Raw genomic sequence first — 17,280 nt, 5'->3', positions numbered from 1 at the left:
CATTTTGAATGCTCCATGCATGCTGCCTTGAAGTTACCTAAAAACAGTTTTAGGACGAGTCTTTAGTCATTGTAGGCAGGGCTCTGGGAAGGGAACGAGTGTTCTCTGCATCAACAGGGTGCTTTCATAGCCTGGGTGGGAGCCTCTCCTCAGACGCCCTAGAGATAAAGGAAACTTGACGTGAGTTCTTTCCTCCAGGTAAAGCCTTGAATAGCCCTGCCGAAGCTAAGCTTGAAGCAGTTTCCTTGTGCCATTTGTTTTAGGTCTGTTTTCTTTTAAGGTTAGTATGCTTGTCAAGACACCGAGGACCTCTCGTGGGCACCCTATTCCCTGCAAGAGCACCGAGTACCAGCAGGCTCCACTGGGCTACTAAGAAACATCCAGGCCCGGAAACGTTTCCCAGTCACTGTGTATTTTGTGTGTAGGGCAACACACTGCACTCTTCCTTGGAAGAGCTAGATTTCCTCAGCTCTCCAACAGCTCCAGGAAATGTGTTCTCTCACGTCCTACATATCATGCAAATCTGCCTCATTGCCCTAGGCTGACCGGCACTGAGAAACCAAAACTGCTTCACATTCCTTCTACAAAGTCATACCTTAACACCCCATCCTTACAGGAGAAAGTCGGCTTGCGTTTCTGCTGTAACCACAGCACAGTTCTTCCTCTTACACTCCAGGGTTTTAGAAGAAGCTAAGCCCGATAGCCTACCCAGAGCGATCCCTGGGGGAGGCGGTTGGCTACACGCAGAATTACGTGCCAAATAAACTTTATTCAAGGAAGGGACCAGTGTGTAGCTAGAGTGTATATTTACTTGGTAGAAATCACAAGGAGGTAGGCTGCATGTTCGCTGGAAACGGGGAACTTATGGCACAAGCCTTGCTTACCCATTTTGAATGCTCCATTCAAGCTGCCTTGAAGCTGCGTAAATAACAATTTTAGGACGGGTCTCTAGTCTCTGTAGGCAAGGCTCTGGGAAGGGAACGAGTGTTCTCTACATTAACAGGGTGCTTTCATAGCCTGGGTGGGAGCCTCTCCTCAGACGCTCTACAGCTAAAAGGAAACGACGTGAGTCCTCTCCTCAAGGTAAAGCCTAGAATAGCCCTGCCGAAGTGGAAGCTTGGAGCGGAGTCCTTGAGGCATTAGTTTCAGGTCTGTTTCCTTTTAAGGTTAGTAAGCTTTTCAGGACACCGAGGACCTCGCCTGGGCACCTTATTCCCTGGAAGACCACCGAGTACCGGCAGTCTCCACTGGGCTACTAAGAAACATCCAGGCCCGGAAACCTTTCCCAGTCACTCTGTGTATTTTGTGTGTAGGCCAACACACTGCACTCTTCCTTGGAAGAGCTAGATTTCCTCAGCTCTCCAACAGCTCCAGGAAATGTGTTCTCTCACGTCCTACATATCATGCAAATCTGCCTCATTGCCCTAGGCTGAGCAGCTCTGAGAAACCAAAACGCCTTCGCATTCCTTCTACAAAGTCATACCTTAAGACCCCATCCTTACAGGAGAAAGTCAGCTTGCGTTTCTGCTGTAACCAAAGCACAGATCTTCCTCTTACACTGCAGGGTTTTAGAAGAAGCTAAGCCAGATAGCCTACCTAGAGCGCTCCTTGGGGGAGGCTGTTGGCTACACGCAGAACTCCGTGCCAAATAAACTTTATTCAAGGAAGGGACCAGTGTGTAGCTAGAGTGTATATTTACTTGGTAGAAATCACAAGTAGGTAGGCCGCGTGTTCGCTGGAAACGGTGACCTTATGGCACAAGCCTTGCTTTCCCATTTTGAATGCTCCATGCATGCTGCCTTGAAGTTACCTAAATAACAGTTTTAGGACGAGTCTTTAGTCATTGTAGGCAGGGCTCTGGGAAGGGAACGAGTGTTCTCTGCATCAACAGGGTGCTTTCATAGCCTGGGTGGGAGCCTCTCCTCAGACGCCCTAGAGATAAAGGAAACTTGACGTGAGTTCTTTCCTCCAGGTAAAGCCTTGAATAGCCCTGCCGAAGCTAAGCTTGAAGCAGTTTCCTTGTGCCATTTGTTTTAGGTCTGTTTTCTTTTAAGGTTAGTAAGCTTGTCAAGACACCGAGGACCTCTCGTGGGCACCCTATTCCCTGCAAGAGCACCGAGTACCAGCAGGCTCCACTGGGCTACTAAGAAACATCCAGGCCCGGAAAAGTTTCCCAGTCACTGTGTATTTTGTGTGTAGGGCAACACACTGCACTCTTCCTTGGAAGAGCTAGATTTCCTCAGCTCTCCAACAGCTCCAGGAAATGTGTTCTCTCACGTCCTACATATCATGCAAATCTGCCTCATTGCCCTAGGCTGACCGGCACTGAGAAACCAAAACTGCTTCACATTCCTTCTACAAAGTCATACCTTAACACCCCATCCTTACAGGAGAAAGTCGGCTTGCGTTTCTGCTGTAACCACAGCACAGTTCTTCCTCTTACACTCCAGGGTTTTAGAAGAAGCTAAGCCCGATAGCCTACCCAGAGCGATCCCTGGGGGAGGCGGTTGGCTACACGCAGAATTACGTGCCAGATAAACTTTATTCAAGGAAGGGACCAGTGTGTAGCTAGAGTGTATATTTACTTGGTAGAAATCACAAGGAGGTAGGCTGCATGTTCGCTGGAAACGGGGAACTTCTGGCACAAGCCTTGCTTACCCATTTTGAATGCTCCATTCAAGCTGCCTTGAAGCTGCCTAAATAACAATTTTAGGACGGGTCTCTAGTCTCTGTAGGCAAGGCTCTGGGAAGGGAACGAGTGTTCTCTACATCAACAGGGTGCTTTCATAGGCTGGGTGGGAGCCTCTCCTCAGACGCTCTACAGCTAAAAGGAAACTTGACGTGAGTCCTCTCCTCAAGGTAAAGCCTAGAATAGCCCTGCCGAAGTGGAAGCTTGGAGCGGAGTTCTTGAGGCATTAGTTTCAGGTCTGTTTTCTTTTAAGGTTAGTAAGCTTTTCAAGGCCCTGAGGACCTCGCCTGGGCACCCTATTCCCTGCAAGAACACCCAGTACCGGCAGGCTCCACTGGGCTACTAAGAAACATCCAGGCCCGGAAACTTTTCCCATTCACTCTTTGTATTTTGTGTGTAGGCCAACACACTACACTCTTCCTTGGAAGAGCTAGATTTCCTCAGCTCTCCAACAGCTCCAGGAAATGTGTTCTCTCACGTCCTACATATCATGCAAATCTGCCTCATTGCCCTAGGCTGACCGGCACTGAGAAACCAAAACTGCTTCACATTCCTTCTACAAAGTCATACCTTAACACCCCATCCTTACAGTAGAAAGTCGGCTTGCGTTTCTGCTGTAACCACAGCACAGTTCTTCCTCTTACACTCCAGGGTTTTAGAAGAAGCTAAGCCCGATAGCCTACCCAGAGCGATCCCTGGGGGAGGCGGTTGGCTACACGCAGAATTACGTGCCAAATAAACTTTATTCAAGGAAGGGACCAGTGTGTAGCTAGAGTGTATATTTACTTGGTAGAAATCACAAGGAGGTAGGCTGCATGTTCGCTGGAAACGGGGAACTTATGGCACAAGCCTTGCTTACCCATTTTGAATGCTCCATTCAAGCTGCCTTGAAGCTGCCTAAATAACAATATTAGGACGGGTCTCTAGTCTCCGTAGGCAAGGCTCTGGGAAGGGAACGAGTGTTCTCTACATCAACAGGGTGCTTTCATAGCCTGGGTGGGAGCCTCTCCTCAGACGCTCTACAGCTAAAAGGAAACTTGACGTGAGTCCTCTCCTCAAGGTAAAGCCTAGAATAGCCCTGCCGAAGTGGAAGCTTGGAGCGGAGATCTTGAGGCATTAGTTTCAGGTCTGTTTCCTTTTAAGGTTAGTAAGTTTTTCAAGGCCCTGAGGACCTCGCCTGGGCACCCTATTCCCTGCAAGAACACCCAGTACCGGCAGGCTCCACTGGGCTACTAAGAAACATCCAGGCCCGGAAACTTTTCCCATTCACTCTTTGTATTTTGTGTGTAGGCCAACACACTACACTCTTCCTTGGAAGAGCTAGATTTGCTCAGCTCTCCAACAGCTCCAGGAAATGTGTTCTCTCATGTCCTACATATCATGCAAATCTGCCTCATTCCCCTAGGCTGCCCGGCACTGAGAAACCAAAACTGCTTCACATTCCTTCTACAAAGTCATACCTTAACACCCCATCCTTACAGTAGAACGTCGGCTTGCGTTTCTGCTGTAACCACAGCACAGTTCTTCCTCTTACACTCCAGGGTTTTAGAAGAAGCTAAGCCCGATAGCCTACCCAGAGCGATCCCTGGGGGAGGCGGTTGGCTACACGCAGAATTCCGTGCCAAATAAACTTTATTTAAGGAAGGGACCAGTGTGTAGCTAGAGTGTATATTTACTTGGTAGAAATCACAAGGAGGTAGGCTGCATGTTCGCTGGAAACGGGGAACTTATGGCACAAGCCTTGCTTACCCATTTTGAATGCTCCATTCAAGCTGCCTTGAAGCTGCCTAAATAACAATTTTAAGACGGGTCTCTAGTCTCTGTAGGCAAGGCTCTGGGAAGGGAACGAGTGTTCTCTACATCAACAGGGTGCTTTCATAGCCTGGGTGGGAGCCTCTCCTCAGACGCTCTACAGCTAGAAGGAAACTTGACGTGAGTCCTTTCCTCAAGGTAAAGCCTAGAATAGCCCTGCCGAAGTGGAAGCTTGGAGCGGAGTCCTTGAGGCATTAGTTTCAGGTCTGTTTCCTTTTAAGGTTAGTAAGCTTTTCAGGACACCGAGGACCTCGCCTGGGCACCTTATTCCCTGGAAGACCAACGAGTACAGGCAGTCTCCACTGGGCTACTAAGAAACATCCAGGCCCGGAAACCTTTCCCAGTCACTCTGTGTATTTTGTGTGTAGGCCAACACACTGCACTCTCTCTTGGAAGAGCTAGATTTCCTCAGCTCTCCAACAGCTCCAGGAAATTTGTTCTCTCACGTCCTACATATCATGCAAATCTGCCTCATTGCCCTAGGCTGAGCAGCTCTGAGAAACCAAAACTGCTTCGCATTCCTTCTACAAAGTCATACCTTAAGACCCCATCCTTACAGGAGAAAGTCAGCTTGCGTTTCTGCTGTAACCAAAGGACAGATCTTCCTCTTACACTGCAGGGTTTTAGAAGAAGCTAAGCCAGATAGCCTACCTAAAGCGCTCCTTGGGGGAGGCTGTTGGCTACACGCAGAACTCCGTGCCAAATAAACTTTATTCAAGGAAGGGACCAGTGTGTAGCTAAAGTGTATATTTACTTGGTAGAAATCACAAGTAGGTAGGCCGCGTTTTCGCTGGAAACGGTGACCTTATGGCACAAGCCTTGCTTTCCCATTTTGAATGCTCCATGCATGCTGCCTTGAAGTTACCTAAATAACAGTTTTAGGACGAGTCTTTAGTCATTGTAGGCAGGGCTCTGGGAAGCGAACGAGTGTTCTCTGCATCAACAGGGTGCTTTCATAGCCTGGGTGGGAGCCTCTCCTCAGACGCCCTAGAGATAAAGGAAACTTGACGTGAGTTCTTTCCTCCAGGTAAAGCCTTGAATAGCCCTGCCGAAGCTAAGCTTGAAGCAGTTTCCTTGTGGCATTTGTTTTAGGTCTGTTTTCTTTTAAGGTTAGTAAGCTTGTCAAGTCACCGAGGACCTGTCGTGGGCACCCTATTCCCTGCAAGAGCACCGAGTACCAGCAGGCTCCACTGGGCTACTAAGAAACATCCAGGCCCGGAAACGTTTCCCAGTCACTGTGTATTTTGTGTGTAGGGCAACACACTGCACTCTTCCTTGGAAGAGCTAGATTTCCTCAGCTCTCCAACAACTCCAGGCAATGTGTTCTCTCAATTCCTATATGTCATGCAAATCTCCCTCATTGCCCTAGGCTGAGCAGCACTGAGAAACCAAAACTGCAACGCATTCCTTCTTTAAAGTCAAACCTTAAGACCCCATCCTTACAGGAGAAAGTCGGCTTGCGTTTCTGCTGTAACCACAGCACAGTTCTTCCTCTTACACTCCAGGGTTTTAGAAGAAGCTAAGCCCGATAGCCTACCCAGAGCGATCCCTGGGGGAGGCCGTTGGCTACACGCAGAATTACGTGCCAAATAAACTTTATTCAAGGAAGGGACCAGTGTGTAGCTAGAGTGTATATTTACTTGGTAGAAATCACAAGGAGGTAGGCTGCATGTTCGCTGGAAACGGGGAACTTATGGCACAAGCCTTGCTTATCCATTTTGAATGCTCCATTCAAGCTGCCTTGAAGCTGCCTAAATAACAATTTTAGGACGGGTCTCTAGTCTCTGTAGGCAAGGCTCTGGGAAGGGAACGAGTGTTCTCTACATCAACAGGGTGCTTTCATAGCCTGGGTGGGAGCCTCTCCTCAGACGCTCTACAGCTAAAAGGAAACTTGACATGAGTCCTCTCCTCAAGGTAAAGCCTAGAATAGCCCTGCCGAAGTGGAAGCTTGGAGCGGAGTTCTTGAGGCATTAGTTTCAGGTCTGTTTTCTTTTAAGGTTAGTAAGCTTTTCAAGGCCCTAAGGACCTCGCCTGGGCACCCTATTCCCTGCAAGAACACCCAGTACCGGCAGGCTCCACTGGGCTACTAAGAAACATCCAGGCCCGGAAACTTTTCCCATTCACTCTTTGTATTTTGTGTGTAGGCCAACACACTACACTCTTCCTTGGAAGAGCTAGATTTCCTCAGCTCTCCAACAGCTCCAGGAAATGTGTTCTCTCACGTCCTACATATCATGCAAATCTGCCTCATTGCCCTAGGCTGACCGGCACTGAGAAACCAAAACTGCTTCACATTCCTTCTACAAAGTCATACCTTAACACCCCATCCTTACAGGAGAAAGTCGGCTTGCGTTTCTGCTGTAACCACAGCACAGTTCTTCCTCTTACACTCCAGGGTTTTAGAAGAAGCTAAGCCCGATAGCCTACCCAGAGCGATCCCTGGGGGAGGCGGTTGGCTACACGCAGAATTACGTGCCAAATAAACTTTATTCAAGGAAGGGACCAGTGTGTAGCTAGAGTGTATATTTACTTGGTAGAAATCACAAGGAGGTAGGCTGCATGTTCGCTGGAAACGGGGAACTTATGGCACAAGCCTTGCTTACCCATTTTGAATGCTCCATTCAAGCTGCCTTGAAGCTGCGTAAATAACAATTTTAGGACGGGTCTCTAGTCTCTGTAGGCAAGGCTCTGGGAAGGGAACGAGTGTTCTCTACATTAACAGGGTGCTTTCATAGCCTGGGTGGGAGCCTCTCCTCAGACGCTCTACAGCTAAAAGGAAACGACGTGAGTCCTCTCCTCAAGGTAAAGCCTAGAATAGCCCTGCCGAAGTGGAAGCTTGGAGCGGAGTCCTTGAGGCATTAGTTTCAGGTCTGTTTCCTTTTAAGGTTAGTAAGCTTTTCAGGACACCGAGGACCTCGCCTGGGCACCTTATTCCCTGGAAGACCACCGAGTACCGGCAGTCTCCACTGGGCTACTAAGAAACATCCAGGCCCGGAAACCTTTCCCAGTCACTCTGTGTATTTTGTGTGTAGGCCAACACACTGCACTCTTCCTTGGAAGAGCTAGATTTCCTCAGCTCTCCAACAGCTCCAGGAAATGTGTTCTCTCACGTCCTACATATCATGCAAATCTGCCTCATTGCCCTAGGCTGAGCAGCTCTGAGAAACCAAAACGCCTTCGCATTCCTTCTACAAAGTCATACCTTAAGACCCCATCCTTACAGGAGAAAGTCAGCTTGCGTTTCTGCTGTAACCAAAGCACAGATCTTCCTCTTACACTGCAGGGTTTTAGAAGAAGCTAAGCCAGATAGCCTACCTAGAGCGCTCCTTGGGGGAGGCTGTTGGCTACACGCAGAACTCCGTGCCAAATAAACTTTATTCAAGGAAGGGACCAGTGTGTAGCTAGAGTGTATATTTACTTGGTAGAAATCACAAGTAGGTAGGCCGCGTGTTCGCTGGAAACGGTGACCTTATGGCACAAGCCTTGCTTTCCCATTTTGAATGCTCCATGCATGCTGCCTTGAAGTTACCTAAATAACAGTTTTAGGACGAGTCTTTAGTCATTGTAGGCAGGGCTCTGGGAAGGGAACGAGTGTTCTCTGCATCAACAGGGTGCTTTCATAGCCTGGGTGGGAGCCTCTCCTCAGACGCCCTAGAGATAAAGGAAACTTGACGTGAGTTCTTTCCTCCAGGTAAAGCCTTGAATAGCCCTGCCGAAGCTAAGCTTGAAGCAGTTTCCTTGTGCCATTTGTTTTAGGTCTGTTTTCTTTTAAGGTTAGTAAGCTTGTCAAGACACCGAGGACCTCTCGTGGGCACCCTATTCCCTGCAAGAGCACCGAGTACCAGCAGGCTCCACTGGGCTACTAAGAAACATCCAGGCCCGGAAAAGTTTCCCAGTCACTGTGTATTTTGTGTGTAGGGCAACACACTGCACTCTTCCTTGGAAGAGCTAGATTTCCTCAGCTCTCCAACAGCTCCAGGAAATGTGTTCTCTCACGTCCTACATATCATGCAAATCTGCCTCATTGCCCTAGGCTGACCGGCACTGAGAAACCAAAACTGCTTCACATTCCTTCTACAAAGTCATACCTTAACACCCCATCCTTACAGGAGAAAGTCGGCTTGCGTTTCTGCTGTAACCACAGCACAGTTCTTCCTCTTACACTCCAGGGTTTTAGAAGAAGCTAAGCCCGATAGCCTACCCAGAGCGATCCCTGGGGGAGGCGGTTGGCTACACGCAGAATTACGTGCCAGATAAACTTTATTCAAGGAAGGGACCAGTGTGTAGCTAGAGTGTATATTTACTTGGTAGAAATCACAAGGAGGTAGGCTGCATGTTCGCTGGAAACGGGGAACTTATGGCACAAGCCTTGCTTACCCATTTTGAATGCTCCATTCAAGCTGCCTTGAAGCTGCCTAAATAACAATTTTAGGACGGGTCTCTAGTCTCTGTAGGCAAGGCTCTGGGAAGGGAACGAGTGTTCTCTACATCAACAGGGTGCTTTCATAGGCTGGGTGGGAGCCTCTCCTCAGACGCTCTACAGCTAAAAGGAAACTTGACGTGAGTCCTCTCCTCAAGGTAAAGCCTAGAATAGCCCTGCCGAAGTGGAAGCTTGGAGCGGAGTTCTTGAGGCATTAGTTTCAGGTCTGTTTTCTTTTAAGGTTAGTAAGCTTTTCAAGGCCCTGAGGACCTCGCCTGGGCACCCTATTCCCTGCAAGAACACCCAGTACCGGCAGGCTCCACTGGGCTACTAAGAAACATCCAGGCCCGGAAACTTTTCCCATTCACTCTTTGTATTTTGTGTGTAGGCCAACACACTACACTCTTCCTTGGAAGAGCTAGATTTCCTCAGCTCTCCAACAGCTCCAGGAAATGTGTTCTCTCACGTCCTACATATCATGCAAATCTGCCTCATTGCCCTAGGCTGACCGGCACTGAGAAACCAAAACTGCTTCACATTCCTTCTACAAAGTCATACCTTAACACCCCATCCTTACAGTAGAAAGTCGGCTTGCGTTTCTGCTGTAACCACAGCACAGTTCTTCCTCTTACACTCCAGGGTTTTAGAAGAAGCTAAGCCCGATAGCCTACGCAGAGCGATCCCTGGGGGAGGCGGTTGGCTACACGCAGAATTACGTGCCAAATAAACTTTATTCAAGGAAGGGACCAGTGTGTAGCTAGAGTGTATATTTACTTGGTAGAAATCACAAAGAGGTAGGCTGCATGTTCGCTGGAAACGGGGAACTTATGGCACAAGCCTTGCTTACCCATTTTGAATGCTCCATTCAAGCTGCCTTGAAGCTGCCTAAATAACAGTATTAGGACGGGTCTCTAGTCTCTGTAGGCAAGGCTCTGGGAAGGGAACGAGTGTTCTCTACATCAACAGGGTGCTTTCATAGCCTGGGTGGGAGCCTCTCCTCAGACGCTCTACAGCTAAAAGGAAACTTGACGTGAGTCCTCTCCTCAAGGTAAAGCCTAGAATAGCCCTGCCGAAGTGGAAGCTTGGAGCGGAGATCTTGAGGCATTAGTTTCAGGTCTGTTTCCTTTTAAGGTTAGTAAGTTTTTCAAGGCCCTGAGGACCTCGCCTGGGCACCCTATTCCCTGCAAGAACACCCAGTACCGGCAGGCTCCACTGGGCTACTAAGAAACATCCAGGCCCGGAAACTTTTCCCATTCACTCTTTGTATTTTGTGTGTAGGCCAACACACTACACTCTTCCTTGGAAGAGCTAGATTTGCTCAGCTCTCCAACAGCTCCAGGAAATGTGTTCTCTCATGTCCTACATATCATGCAAATCTGCCTCATTCCCCTAGGCTGACCGGCACTGAGAAACCAAAACTGCTTCACATTCCTTCTACAAAGTCATACCTTAACACCCCATCCTTACAGTAGAAAGTCGGCTTGCGTTTCTGCTGTAACCACAGCACAGTTCTTCCTCTTACACTCCAGGGTTTTAGAAGAAGCTAAGCCCGATAGCCTACCCAGAGCGATCCCTGGGGGAGGCGGTTGGCTACACGCAGAATTCCGTGCCAAATAAACTTTATTTAAGGAAGGGACCAGTGTGTAGCTAGAGTGTATATTTACTTGGTAGAAATCACAAGGAGGTAGGCTGCATGTTCGCTGGAAACGGGGAACTTATGGCACAAGCCTTGCTTACCCATTTTGAATGCTCCATTCAAGCTGCCTTGAAGCTGCCTAAATAACAATTTTAAGACGGGTCTCTAGTCTCTGTAGGCAAGGCTCTGGGAAGGGAACGAGTGTTCTCTACATCAACAGGGTGCTTTCATAGCCTGGGTGGGAGCCTCTCCTCAGACGCTCTACAGCTAGAAGGAAACTTGACGTGAGTCCTTTCCTCAAGGTAAAGCCTAGAATAGCCCTGCCGAAGTGGAAGCTTGGAGCGGAGTCCTTGAGGCATTAGTTTCAGGTCTGTTTCCTTTTAAGGTTAGTAAGCTTTTCAGGACACCGAGGACCTCGCCTGGGCACCTTATTCCCTGGAAGACCACCGAGTACCGGCAGTCTCCACTGGGCTACTAAGAAACATCCAGGCCCGGAAACCTTTCCCAGTCACTCTGTGTATTTTGTGTGTAGGCCAACACACTGCACTCTTCCTTGGAAGAGCTAGATTTCCTCAGCTCTCCAACAGCTCCAGGAAATTTGTTCTCTCACGTCCTACATATCATGCAAATCTGCCTCATTGCCCTAGGCTGAGCAGCTCTGAGAAACCAAAACTGCTTCGCATTCCTTCTACAAAGTCATACCTTAAGACCCCATCCTTACAGGAGAAAGTCAGCTTGCGTTTCTGCTGTAACCAAAGCACAGATCTTCCTCTTACACTGCAGGGTTTTAGAAGAAGCTAAGCCAGATAGCCTACCTAGAGCGCTCCTTGGGGGAGGCTGTTGGCTACACGCAGAACTCCGTGCCAAATAAACTTTATTCAAGGAAGGGAGCAGTGTGTAGCTAAAGTGTATATTTACTTGGTAGAAATCACAAGTAGGTAGGCCGCGTGTTCGCTGGAAACGGTGACCTTATGGCACAAGCCTTGCTTTCCCATTTTGAATGCTCCATGCATGCTGCCTTGAAGTTACCTAAATAACAGTTTTAGGACGAGTCTTTAGTCATTGTAGGCAGGGCTCTGGGAAGCGAACGAGTGTTCTCTGCATCAACAGGGTGCTTTCATAGCCTGGGTGGGAGCCTCTCCTCAGACGCCCTAGAGATAAAGGAAACTTGACGTGAGTTCTTTCCTCCAGGTAAAGCCTTGAATAGCCCTGCCGAAGCTAAGCTTGAAGCAGTTTCCTTGTGGCATTTGTTTTAGGTCTGTTTTCTTTTAAGGTTAGTAAGCTTGTCAAGTCACCGAGGACCTGTCGTGGGCACCCTATTCCCTGCAAGAGCACCGAGTACCAGCAGGCTCCACTGGGCTACTAAGAAACATCCAGGCCCGGAAACGTTTCCCAGTCACTGTGTATTTTGTGTGTAGGGCAACACACTGCACTCTTCCTTGGAAGAGCTAGATTTCCTCAGCTCTCCAACAACTCCAGGCAATGTGTTCTCTCAATTCCTATATGTCATGCAAATCTCCCTCATTGCCCTAGGCTGAGCAGCACTGAGAAACCAAAACTGCAACGCATTCCTTCTTTAAAGTCAAACCTTAAGACCCCATCCTTACAGGAGAAAGTCGGCTTGCGTTTCTGCTGTAACCACAGCACAGTTCTTCCTCTTACACTCCAGGGTTTTAGAAGAAGCTAAGCCCGATAGCCTACCCAGAGCGATCCCTGGGGGAGGCCGTTGGCTACACGCAGAATTACGTGCCAAATAAACTTTATTCAAGGAAGGGACCAGTGTGTAGCTAGAGTGTATATTTACTTGGTAGAAATCACAAGGAGGTAGGCTGCATGTTCGCTGGAAACGGGGAACTTATGGCACAAGCCTTGCTTATCCATTTTGAATGCTCCATTCAAGCTGCCTTGAAGCTGCCTAAATAACAATTTTAGGACGGGTCTCTAGTCTCTGTAGGCAAGGCTCTGGGAAGGGAACGAGTGTTCTCTACATCAACAGGGTGCTTTCATAGCCTGGGTGGGAGCCTCTCCTCAGACGCTCTACAGCTAAAAGGAAACTTGACATGAGTCCTCTCCTCAAGGTAAAGCCTAGAATAGCCCTGCCGTCGTGGAAGCTTGGAGCGGAGTTCTTGAGGCATTAGTTTCAGGTCTGTTTTCTTTTAAGGTTAGTAAGCTTTTCAAGGCCCTAAGGACCTCGCCTGGGCACCCTATTCCCTGCAAGAACACCCAGTACCGGCAGGCTCCACTGGGCTACTAAGAAACATCCAGGCCCGGAAACTTTTCCCATTCACTCTTTGTATTTTGTGTGTAGGCCAACACACTACACTCTTCCTTCGAAGAGCTAGATTTCCTCAGCTCTCCAACAGCTCCAGGAAATGTGTTCTCTCACGTCCTACATATCATGCAAATCTGCCTCATTGCCCTAGGCTGACCGGCACTGAGAAACCAAAACTGCTTCACATTCCTTCTACAAAGTCATACCTTAACACCCCATCCTTACAGTAGAAAGTCGGCTTGCGTTTCTGCTGTAACCACAGCACAGTTCTTCCTCTTACACTCCAGGGTTTTAGAAGAAGCTAAGCCCGATAGCCTACCCAGAGCGATCCCTGGGGGAGGCGGTTGGCTACACGCAGAATTCCGTGCCAAATAAACTTTATTTAAGGAAGGGACCAGTGTGTAGCTAGAGTGTATATTTACTTGGTAGAAATCACAAGGAGGTAGGCTGCATGTTCGCTGGAAACGGGGAACTTATGGCACAAGCCTTGCTTACCCATTTTGAATGCTCCATTCAAGCTGCCTTGAAGCTGCCTAAATAACAATTTTAAGACGGGTCTCTAGTCTCTGTAGGCAAGGCTCTGGGAAGGGAACGAGTGTTCTCTACATCAACAGGGTGCTTTCATAGCCTGGGTGGGAGCCTCTCCTCAGACGCTCTACAGCTAGAAGGAAACTTGACGTGAGTCCTTTCCTCAAGGTAAAGCCTAGAATAGCCCTGCCGAAGTGGAAGCTTGGAGCGGAGTCCTTGAGGCATTAGTTTCAGGTCTGTTTCCTTTTAAGGTTAGTAAGCTTTTCAGGACACCGAGGACCTCGCCTGGGCACCTTATTCCCTGGAAGACCACCGAGTACCGGCAGTCTCCACTGGGCTACTAAGAAACATCCAGGCCCGGAAACCTTTCCCAGTCACTCTGTGTATTTTGTGTGTAGGCCAACACACTGCACTCTTCCTTGGAAGAGCTAGATTTCCTCAGCTCTCCAACAGCTCCAGGAAATTTGTTCTCTCACGTCCTACATATCATGCAAATCTGCCTCATTGCCCTAGGCTGAGCAGCTCTGAGAAACCAAAACTGCTTCGCATTCCTTCTACAAAGTCATACCTTAAGACCCCATCCTTACAGGAGAAAGTCAGCTTGCGTTTCTGCTGTAACCAAAGCACAGATCTTCCTCTTACACTGCAGGGTTTTAGAAGAAGCTAAGCCAGATAGCCTACCTAGAGCGCTCCTTGGGGGAGGCTGTTGGCTACACGCAGAACTCCGTGCCAAATAAACTTTATTCAAGGAAGGGACCAGTGTGTAGCTAAAGTGTATATTTACTTGGTAGAAATCACAAGTAGGTAGGCCGCGTGTTCGCTGGAAACGGTGACCTTATGGCACAAGCCTTGCTTTCCCATTTTGAATGCTCCATGCATGCTGCCTTGAAGTTACCTAAATAACAGTTTTAGGACGAGTCTTTAGTCATTGTAGGCAGGGCTCTGGGAAGCGAACGAGTGTTCTCTGCATCAACAGGGTGCTTTCATAGCCTGGGTGGGAGCCTCTCCTCAGACGCCCTAGAGATAAAGGAAACTTGACGTGAGTTCTTTCCTCCAGGTAAAGCCTTGAATAGCCCTGCCGAAGCTAAGCTTGAAGCAGTTTCCTTGTGGCATTTGTTTTAGGTCTGTTTTCTTTTAAGGTTAGTAAGCTTGTCAAGTCACCGAGGACCTGTCGTGGGCACCCTATTCCCTGCAAGAGCACCGAGTACCAGCAGGCTCCACTGGGCTACTAAGAAACATCCAGGCCCGGAAACGTTTCCCAGTCACTGTGTATTTTGTGTGTAGGGCAACACACTGCACTCTTCCTTGGAAGAGCTAGATTTCCTCAGCTCTCCAACAACTCCAGGCAATGTGTTCTCTCAATTCCTATATGTCATGCAAATCTCCCTCATTGCCCTAGGCAGAGCAGCACTGAGAAACCAAAAGTGCAACGCATTCTTTCTTTAAAGTCAAACCTTAAGACCCCATCCTTACAGGAGAAAGTCGGCTTGCTTTCCTGCTGTAAGCAAAGCACAGTTCTTTCTCTTACACTCCAGGGTTTTAGAAGAAGCAGAGCCAATATCCTACCCAGAGCGCTCCCAAGGGGAGGCGGTTGGCTACACGCAGAATTCCGTGCCAAATAAACTTTATTCAAGGAAGGGACCAGTGTGTAGCTAGAGTGTATATTTACTTGGTAGAAATCACAAGGAGGTAGGCTGCATGTTCGCTGGAAACGGGGAACTTATGGCACAAGCCTTGCTTACCCATTTTGAATGCTCCATTCAAGCTGCCTTGAAGCTGCCTAAATAACAATTTTAGGACGGGTCTCTAGTCTCTGTAGGCAAGGCTCTGGGAAGGGAACGAGTGTTCTCTACATCAACAGGGTGCTTTCATAGGCTGGGTGGGAGCCTCTCCTCAGACGCTCTACAGCTAAAAGGAAACTTGACGTGAGTCCTCTCCTCAAGGTAAAGCCTAGAATAGCCCTGCCGAAGTGGAAGCTTGGAGCGGAGTTCTTGAGGCATTAGTTTCAGGTCTGTTTTCTTTTAAGGTTAGTAAGCTTTTCAAGGCCCTGAGGACCTCGCCTGGGCACCCTATTCCCTGCAAGAACACCAAGTACCGGCAGGCTCCACTGGGCTACTAAGAAACATCCAGGCCCGGAAACTTTTCCCATTCACTCTTTGTATTTTGTGTGTAGGCCAACACACTACACTCTTCCTTGGAAGAGCTAGATTTCCTCAGCTCTCCAACAGCTCCAGGAAATGTGTTCTCTCACGTCCTACATATCATGCAAATCTGCCTCATTGCCCTAGGCTGACCGGCACTGAGAAACCAAAACTGCTTCACATTCCTTCTACAAAGTCATACCTTAACACCCCATCCTTACAGTAGAAAGTCGGCTTGCGTTTCTGCTGTAACCACAGCACAGTTCTTCCTCTTACACTCCAGGGTTTTAGAAGAAGCTAAGCCCGATAGCCTACCCAGAGCGATCCCTGGGGGAGGCGGTTGGCTACACGCAGAATTACGTGCCAAATAAACTTTATTTAAGGAAGGGACCAGTGTGTAGCTAGAGTGTATATTTACTTGGTAGAAATCACAAGGAGGTAGGCTGCATGTTCGCTGGAAACGGGGAACTTATGGCACAAGCCTTGCTTACCCATTTTGAATGCTCCATTCAAGCTGCCTTGAAGCTGCCTAAATAACAATTTTAGGACGGGTCTCTGGTCTGTGTAGGCAAGGCTCTGGGAAGGGAACGAGTGTTCTCTACATCAACAGGGTGCTTTCATAGCCTGGGTGGGAGCCTCTCCTCAGACGCTCTACAGCTAGAAGGAAACTTGACGTGAGTCCTTTCCTCAAGGTAAAGCCTAGAATAGCCCTGCCGAAGTGGAAGCTTGGAGCGGAGTCCTTGAGGCATTAGTTTCAGGTCTGTTTCCTTTTAAGGTTAGTAAGCTTTTCAGGACACCGAGGACCTCGCCTGGGCACCTTATTCCCTGGAAGACCACCGAGTACCGGCAGTCTCCACTGGGCTACTAAGAAACATCCAGGCCCGGAAACCTTTCCCAGTCACTCTGTGTATTTTGTGTGTAGGCCAACACACTGCACTCTTCCTTGGAAGAGCTAGATTTCCTCAGCTCTCCAACAGCTCCAGGAAATTTGTTCTCTCACGTCCTACATATCATGCAAATCTGCCTCATTGCCCTAGGCTGAGCAGCTCTGAGAAACCAAAACGGCTTCGCATTCCTTCTACAAAGTCATACCTTAAGACCCCATCCTTACAGGAGAAAGTCAGCTTGCGTTTCTGCTGTAACCAAAGCACAGATCTTCCTCTTACATTGCAGGGTTTTAGAAGAAGCTAAGCCAGATAGCCTACCTAGAGCGCTCCTTGGGGGAGGCTGTTGGCTACACGCAGAACTCCGTGCCAAATAAACTTTATTCAAGGAAGGGAGCAGTGTGTAGCTAAAGTGTATATTTACTTGGTAGAAATCACAAGTAGGTAGGCCGCGTGTTCGCTGGAAACGGTGACCTTATGGCACAAGCCTTGCTTTCCCATTTTGAATGCTCCATGCATGCTGCCTTGAAGTTACCTAAATAACAGTTTTAGGACGAGTCTTTAGTCATTGTAGGCAGGGCTCTGGGAAGCGAACGAGTGTTCTCTGCATCAACAGGGTGCTTTCATAACCTGGGTGGGAGCCTCTCCTCAGACGCCCTAGAGATAAAGGAAACTTGACGTGAGTTCTTTCCTCCAGGTAAAGCCTTGAATAGCCCTGCCGAAGCTAAGCTTGAAGCAGTTTCCTTGTGGCATTTGTTTTAGGTCTGTTTTCTTTTAAGGTTAGTAAGCTTGTCAAGACACCCAGGACCTCTCGTGGGCACCCTATTCCCTGCAAGAGCACCGAGTACCAGCAGGCTCCACTGGGCTACTAAGAAACATCCAGGCCCGGAAACGTTTC

General features: G+C 48.6%; 1 long non-coding RNA gene across 1 annotated transcript in view; it reads right to left on the bottom strand.

The window, feature by feature from the left end:
• LOC309646787 overlaps positions 1-17,280 on the bottom strand; it is a 557,337-nt gene that overhangs the window by 372,540 nt on the left and 167,517 nt on the right. The gene's annotated exons all lie outside the window — the stretch shown is intronic.

Source organism: Balaenoptera physalus (assembly GCF_965194825.1).
Source record: "Balaenoptera physalus genome assembly, chromosome: 17".
Classification (NCBI taxonomy): domain Eukaryota; kingdom Metazoa; phylum Chordata; class Mammalia; order Artiodactyla; family Balaenopteridae; genus Balaenoptera; species Balaenoptera physalus.
The sequence above is the reverse complement of the archived record's forward strand: the minus strand, read 5'-3'. Positions and strand labels throughout refer to the sequence as shown.